This window comes from Triticum aestivum, chromosome 3D, assembly GCF_018294505.1.
Source record: "Triticum aestivum cultivar Chinese Spring chromosome 3D, IWGSC CS RefSeq v2.1, whole genome shotgun sequence".
Taxonomy (NCBI): Eukaryota; Viridiplantae; Streptophyta; class Magnoliopsida; order Poales; family Poaceae; genus Triticum; species Triticum aestivum.
The window spans coordinates 519,946,829-519,954,393 of NC_057802.1; positions in this window are offsets into that span (position 1 = coordinate 519,946,829).

Below are 7,565 nucleotides of genomic sequence, written 5' to 3' on the forward strand. Positions count from 1 at the left end.
GAGTGTCGAGCCCGGGCGACGGCCGGCCGAGTCCTTGCCGGCAAACCGACGACGGCTGCTAGAGGACGAACCACTACCTGGCTACTTGCATGCGGCTCTGGGGCTTTGCCGAAGCTGTGCGGGGTGCTCTCCGCCCAATCCATGGCTTGGCGCAGCCGCCGATGGCCGAAAACGCCAAATCCAGCGGCCGCGACAAACAACCACCGATCTGCAACTTTTCGGCCGGTCGAGGAGGGAGGAAGTGGTGGAGGACAATCTCAGGCGTGTGGCGGCCCGCCGGCGTGATCCTGACGGCTGGTATGGCCGGAATCGTAGGCCGCGGCCCGGCGGCGGTGGGTGGGGAAAAGCGCGGGCTGAAATATACAGGGCACCGGCGGGGCGCGGGGGAGAACCAACATTTTCGCGGGTTGGGGTGGGAATTTTGCGGCGTCCCGCAAAAATATTTACGGGTCCGGCGCGGTTGCGGGGTCTGATCGGATAGCCTTTTTTGCGCGGACCCGTATTTTGACGGTTATTTTGCGGGTCGGGGCATTATACGGGGTCTGCTAAAGATGCTCTAAGGAGATATATGATTATATTTTCTCCCGTTGCAACGCACGGGCAATTTTCCTATATGGATATAAAGAGTAAGAGTGCTGATAATTAATTATGGTCTGTCCATGTATCTAGCTAGCAATTATCTGAATGTAAGACAGTAACCTGAAGATGTGTTCTTGCTTGCCTCCAAGTCTGGGTGTCGCCCGACAAAAAAATACTTAGGATTTCTTATTGTACTGATTGAACTTGACAAATTCTAGCCCTGCATAAGCAAAGGAAGATCATATTTTATGCTTTTTTTTTCCAGTAGCAGCCATCTATAGATAAGAACGTCATTTGAAGGTGCTACGTGAAGTCAAAGCTGATGTTTTCTTTTGCTACCATTAGTTTGATTTTTTTATTACGTATCTGGTCAACGTAACAGATCATACATTAAGGGGTGCCTCTTCAACAATCTGTTATGTAGCATGATATTTTTCTTTTCATTGAATTTTTTTACTGGCGTCAAAATATTTCATTTGTGATCCATTTCCTAATCGGACCAAATTATCTCAACAAATCTCCCTTTCCCTGGCTTGATTATTCATAAAAACATCTGTATGTTCCTAATTGGTATATTATGCTAGCGGTAGTTCATCCTTCTAGTTTAAGAAAAATAAATTCCTTTAGATTTACACGTTTATTCGATAAACAAAATGTTAACTTTATTTGCACATATGTCTGGGAGGTGGACTGTAGCGTCCCGAGTGTGAGCCGAGGATAGTGGAGTGCGACTGTTATAGCTAAAAGGTGAAGCCTAAGGGGTGGTGTTCCGCTCATCGTCAATGGTGTGCCAATGTATTTCGTCATTGTCATGTAACCCTCACCTCATGTACTATATATTTTCATTATATATAGGTGTTGCTAATCGTTGTCAAGCAACATCCACGACGCATAGAAATTCTTAAAAGTTTGAGAAGCGAATCAAATAAAGTGAACCCACAGAAGACAAGCGAGAGCAAGTTGGATGTGCACACGGTGAGAGCATGGGAATATCTAGGAAGTGATGATGATGAGATGAGTCGATTGATGGACGGAGGTGAGAGCTATGAAGACAAGATGAAGATGTGTGTGGGAGGGATAACACACCATGATTTGAACTGGTGTGTGCATGCATTGTGAATGAAAATACCATTTAGTTACAGATTTTATTTTTCTGTTTGAATCAGTTAGAGAGTTTGTTCTGTTGAATTAAATGGCGGGTAACACAAATAGAAGAATAACAATAATATGCATACACTGTTGAATTATATTTGACATGGTTCCATTGTTGGGTTATAATCCATAAGAACAACTCGTCTAAATACTCAAGTCCATGCTATCACTCGGTCGAGTTATCGTTTCACATCATATTTTGTGTCCCGTGGCAACACACGGACATTCAACTAGTGTCGTATAAAGTCCCTACCGAACACCAGAATACATCCATCAACACGAGAACAAATTTCCTGCTGTGAGGGGCCAACAGATAGTTCATGAAACACTGGAAAGTGCCTGGTACAGTGGCCAAACCAAATGGCACCACTTTAAATTCAAACTGTCCATGATGAGTTTGTTAATTAGTTGAATCATATGGTGTTTCTTTCTCTCTCTCTCTCTCTCTCTCTCTCTCTCTCTCTCTCTCCATCTTTTTGTGATGAATTGAGTTTTTACATTTGAGGTTTCACTATTATCAGATTGAATACTTTTTGGATTTGAGAACACTTGATGTATACCTTGTATGTGGATACCAGTGGTGACAATGGGGTGTTCTATTGATTCACTTGATATATGTTTTGGCAATTAACTTGCGAATTATCGTGACATTGGAGTAATCTATGCATAGGAGTTGATGCATGTTTTCGTCCTTCTTTCTCCGGTAGAAACCTTGGGGCACTCTTTGAAGTTCTTTGTGTTGGATTGAATATTATGAATTTGAATTTTTTAATGCATATTGAATAATCAACTCACGGATACCTGTGATGACATTGGAGTATCTAGATGACATTAGAGTTGGTTGATGCGTATCATATGGTGTTATTTTAGTACGAACTTTAGGGCTATTTGTGACAATTATAGGGATGGCTCGATAGATTGATCGGAAAAGATAACTTTGAGGTGGTTTCGTACCCTACAACAATTTCATCTTATGTTCTCCGCTAGATAGGAAATTTGGAGTGATTCTTTGTCGCACGTTGAGGGATTGTTATATTATTCAGTTATGTTAGCATTGTTGAGAGATTGCACTAGTGAAAGTATCAACCCTCGGCCTTATTTCCAAGCACCGAGACACCATTTTTACTCCGTTTTATCACTTCCTACATTGGTGTTTTTATATTTTCAGATTACAAAAACCTATATATACTATCCATACTACACTTGTATCACCATCTCTTCACCGAACTAGTGCACCTATACAATTTGCCATTGATTGGGTGTGTTGGGTGATGAGGACATCAATACCATTGTTACACCCACAGCCCCTACTGTTACATATAATGGACCAATTACTAGAGCTCGTGCACGCCAATTAAATTACCAGATACTTTCGTTTCTTGGTAATGATTCTAATGTTCATGAGAATATGATGCTGCCTAAATTGGATACTTTTGTTTTGCTTACAAATGAAGGGCCTAGCTTGGAGAAGGATGAACATTGGAGCAAGAACAAGCATGGAGTTGATGGCATGCGCAAGGGGAACCAGAACGGAGTTACAAGTGATGATTTCAGGACTTTCAAGCCACCATAAGGAGTGAATGAAGCCTTGGACGAAATATACAAGATGCCACTTCATAAATTTCGTCCAGAGGCTATTCTAGGTGCTGCGTCACCTTATTATTGGGCCAGGCCCGTGTAATTTCGAAATACATAAGTATAGGCTGTTTTTAGAGTCCGTATGTGTGGGAAACAAGAGATAGGGTTGGTTTCGGACCCCTTCTCCAAGGGCCACGAAATTCCCCCCCTCTTCCTCCATATATACAGCCCTTAGGGCACCGTTTAGACTTTGGGTTTTGTTTAGATTAAAAGTTCGCCATAGCTGCAACTTCGCGTACTTCGTTTGTGTTCAACGACCAGACAAAGGCGTCACAGAACCCCACCTTGATCAATAAAACTTTCATCTTATATTCGCAATATCCAGATTGCAATCTTAGTTTCTTGCTTGTTCTTCGTTTGCTCGCAGGAAACAGACCCTCGTGGTCAGGTTGATCGTGCTCCGGCGTGGTCAATAACCTCTCGGAGTTGGTTTAGCGATTGCTAAGGCGCGACGTCATCGCACGTTCGTAGTCGGATCGTCAAAGTCGACTTCCACCAAAGCGATATCCATCATCTCATCGAAAGACGGGACACCTTTGCCTCTATCAAGTGGTATCAGATTTCCAGGTTGCTCGGTGAGATTTTACAGTTTTTCGTAGTTTAGATCGAGTCTGTTCTTCATACCTACAGTCCACGAAAAAGCCACAAAAAAATTAGGGTTAGTTCATCATATCCGAACCAATCTGAGCCATTGCATAATATTTTTAGGGTTTTTGCTTTGTTGAATTTGCGGTTGCATCGTCGTGTCAAGTTGCTGGTCTTAGAGTCCAGTCTTTTAGAGTTTCGAGTTCTGGTCATAATTTGTCACGCCGCCGCCGCACCATCATCATCGCCTTGCCATCTACCACCATTGCTTATCCGCCACCGCTCTGAATCCGTATCCATATACCACCACCAATCCGTATCCATATACCACCACCGATCCGTATCCATATACCACCACCGCTACCATATACCACCACCGCTGCCATATCCTACCACCATATATCCATCACCAATCCGAGTTCTTTTCATATTCGGTTTGTTTTAGAGATCCATCTATTTTCCGTTTCGTGTTTCCTTGCCTGAGTAGGTCTCAGAAAAAAAAATGGAGACCCCCGGGCAGTTTTTAGGCCAAAATTTCGGCAACCAAAAATATTTTTTCCCTATCCTATTTTTAGGTCCCAGGGAGCGTTTTGAGACACTCGCCATCATAGTGATTTTTTGTCGCACTTTTTCGTCGTCGCTGCCCTGATTTCCGAAAAAAAATAGTCAAAAAAATTTTGTGCCCATCCTGTCAGTTTGACCTGGGAAGAGTTTTGAGACACTCGCCATTATAGTGATTTTTCGCAAAAAAAAAGGAGCGCAAAAAAAGGAGGAGCGCAAAAAAAAGAGAGCCAAAAAAAATTCCTAGAGTGTGCTTTTCCCTTGTTTATGTGCAGCGCCGTGATTTTATTAGTGTTCTAGGCTCGCGTCTCTAGCACGGTCTAGCCTAGGACTAGCACAGTACCGTCGTTGAGCGTTTATTCAACTTTGCATCTCTGAATTGATTATTGCTGACCATTTTTGCTACCATATTATAAGCCTTCCCAGCTCCACATACATCTACATCGTGCGTTTGACTCTCCCTGGTAATCGCTCTATCCAAGCTTTGAGAGTTTTGACTACAACGGTTGCCGATCACCACCTGCTGCTGGGTAAGAACTGGTAAGAATTTGAGATTCGCTTGAAGGTTTTGTGACACACCACCATCACCACCACTTCCTAGTAGTCTGCAGGATCATATTCTTTTGTGTTTCTATTGCTGCTAACTATGGCAGAATCACAAGCCGATGAGACTGATTGGGAGAACATGACGAACAAGGAGTTGCATGATAAATTTCAGCAAATGATGAGTGGCCAGGTGGGAGATGTGCTAAACAGATTTGAAGAGGCTATGGAGAAGATAGATGCCGTGGAGAAGTCGTTCGAGACAAAGCTGGATAACAAGTTTACTGAATTACTCAAGCGTCTTCCCCAACCACCACCAGCTGCACATGTCGCCCCTCTACAACAACAACAACCACATCTCCAACGCCGCCTTCCAAATCAAGTGGGACGAGCACAGCGCGTTCCAATTGAGACTGGTCAAAATTCGGGTGCCGCTGCACCTACTGTTGATGCTTTTTTGGCTCCTGCTACTGCGGCGGCTGAGGAGGATGACGATTATGCGGGTGATTATGAGGATGAGGTTGATCAAAATCAGAACTACGTGCAGCCACCAGCACCACCACCAGCAGGTCGACCTCAGGTATATATTCGCAACGGTAGGCCGGCACCACCACCTCAGGTACGAGATCATGACCATCTTCCTAAACTGAAATTGAATATTCCACCATTTGAGGGTAGATATGTTCCTGATATATATCTTACTTGGGAGTTAGAAACTGAACAATGATTTACATGTTTACAATATCCTGAGGAGAGACGTGTTCCTGCTGCTGTTTGTGCTTTCTCTAGCTTTGCATGTGTTTGGTGGTCTGAACATTGTAGATTATATCCTATTCCAGCTACTTGGGCTGCTTTGAAAACTGCTATGCGTACTCGTTGGGTTCCACCATATTATCAACGTGAATTGCTTCAAAAACTGCAGCGTTTACGACAAGGAAAAAATTCTGTAGAAGAATATTATCAGGAATTACAAACTGGCATGATTAGATGTGGTATTGTTGAGGAGAATGAAGCTATGCTTGCACGTTTTATGGGTGGATTAAATAAAGAGATTCAGACCATTCTAGAGTATAAGGATTATAATAATATCACTCGTTTATTCCATCTTGCTTGTAAAGCTGAACGTGAAGTGCAGGATCGGCAGCCATTGGCGCGAACTAACTTTTCTGCAGGTCGACCTTCATCATGGACACCACGTGCATCTTCTACTTCCACTGCACCAGCACCTCCATCAGGTTCCACCTCCAGCCGTGATACAAGAAAGCAGGCACAACCACCACTATCTGCCAAGAGCGCACCTGCCGGGCCTGCACATAGCTCTTCTTCTTCCATGGCATCGACAGGGCACACAAGTGATATTATTTGTCGTCGTTGTAAGGGAAGAGGACATTATGCGAGAGAATGCAAATCTCAGCGTGTAATGATTGCTACTGAGGATGGTGGGTATGAGTCCGCTAGTGACTATGATGAGGAGACTTTGGCTCTTATTACACGTGAAGAACATGGTGGAGATGATTCTGAAAATGAGACGCAATAAATGGCTCCTGAAGACGCTGACAGGTATGAATGTTTAGTTGCTCAACGTGTTTTGAGTGTGCAGGTCACACAAGCAGAGCAAAATCAGAGGCATAATTTGTTCCATACAAAGGGAGTTGTGAAGGAACGTTTTGTTCGCGTCATCATAGATGGAGGGAGCTGTAACAACTTGGCTAGCATGGAGATGGTGGAGAAGCTATCTCTCACCACAAGACCACATCCACATCCTTACTACATCCAATGGTTCAACAACAGCGGCAAGGTTAAGGTAACACGTACTGTTCGTGTGCATTTTAGTATCTCTACATATGCTGATTATGTTGATTGTGATGTGGTACCCATGCAAGCATGTTCCTTATTACTTGGTAGACCATGGCAATTTGATAAAAATTCTGTACACCATGGTAGAAACAATCAGTATACTCTTGTTCATAAGGATAAAAATATTACTTTGCTTCCTATGACTCCTGATTCCATTTTGAAAGATGACATTAATAGAGCTAATAATGCAAATCAGGAGAAAAATAAGAGTGAAAATCAGATTGTGGCAAAAGAATTTGAGCAACAAATGAAACCTAATAATAAACCATCTAGTGTTGTTTCTGAAATTAAATTGAAAAGTGCATGTTTACTTGCCACAAAATCTGATATTGATGAGCTAGATTTCAGCAAATCTGTTTGCTATGCTTTTGTGTGCAAAGAGGCATTATTTTCATTCGAGGACGTGCCTTCCTCTTTGCCCCCTGCTGTCACTAACATTTTGCAGGAGTTCGCTGACGTCTTCCCACAAGACGTGCCACCGGGATTACCACCTATTCGAGGGTTGAAACTGACTTAATTCCCGGTGCATCGCTACCCAACCGTGCACCATACCGTACCAATCCAAAGGAGACGAAGGAGATTATGCGTCAAGTACAGGAGCTGCTCGACAAAGGTTATATACGCGAATCTCTTAGTCCTTGTGCTGTTCC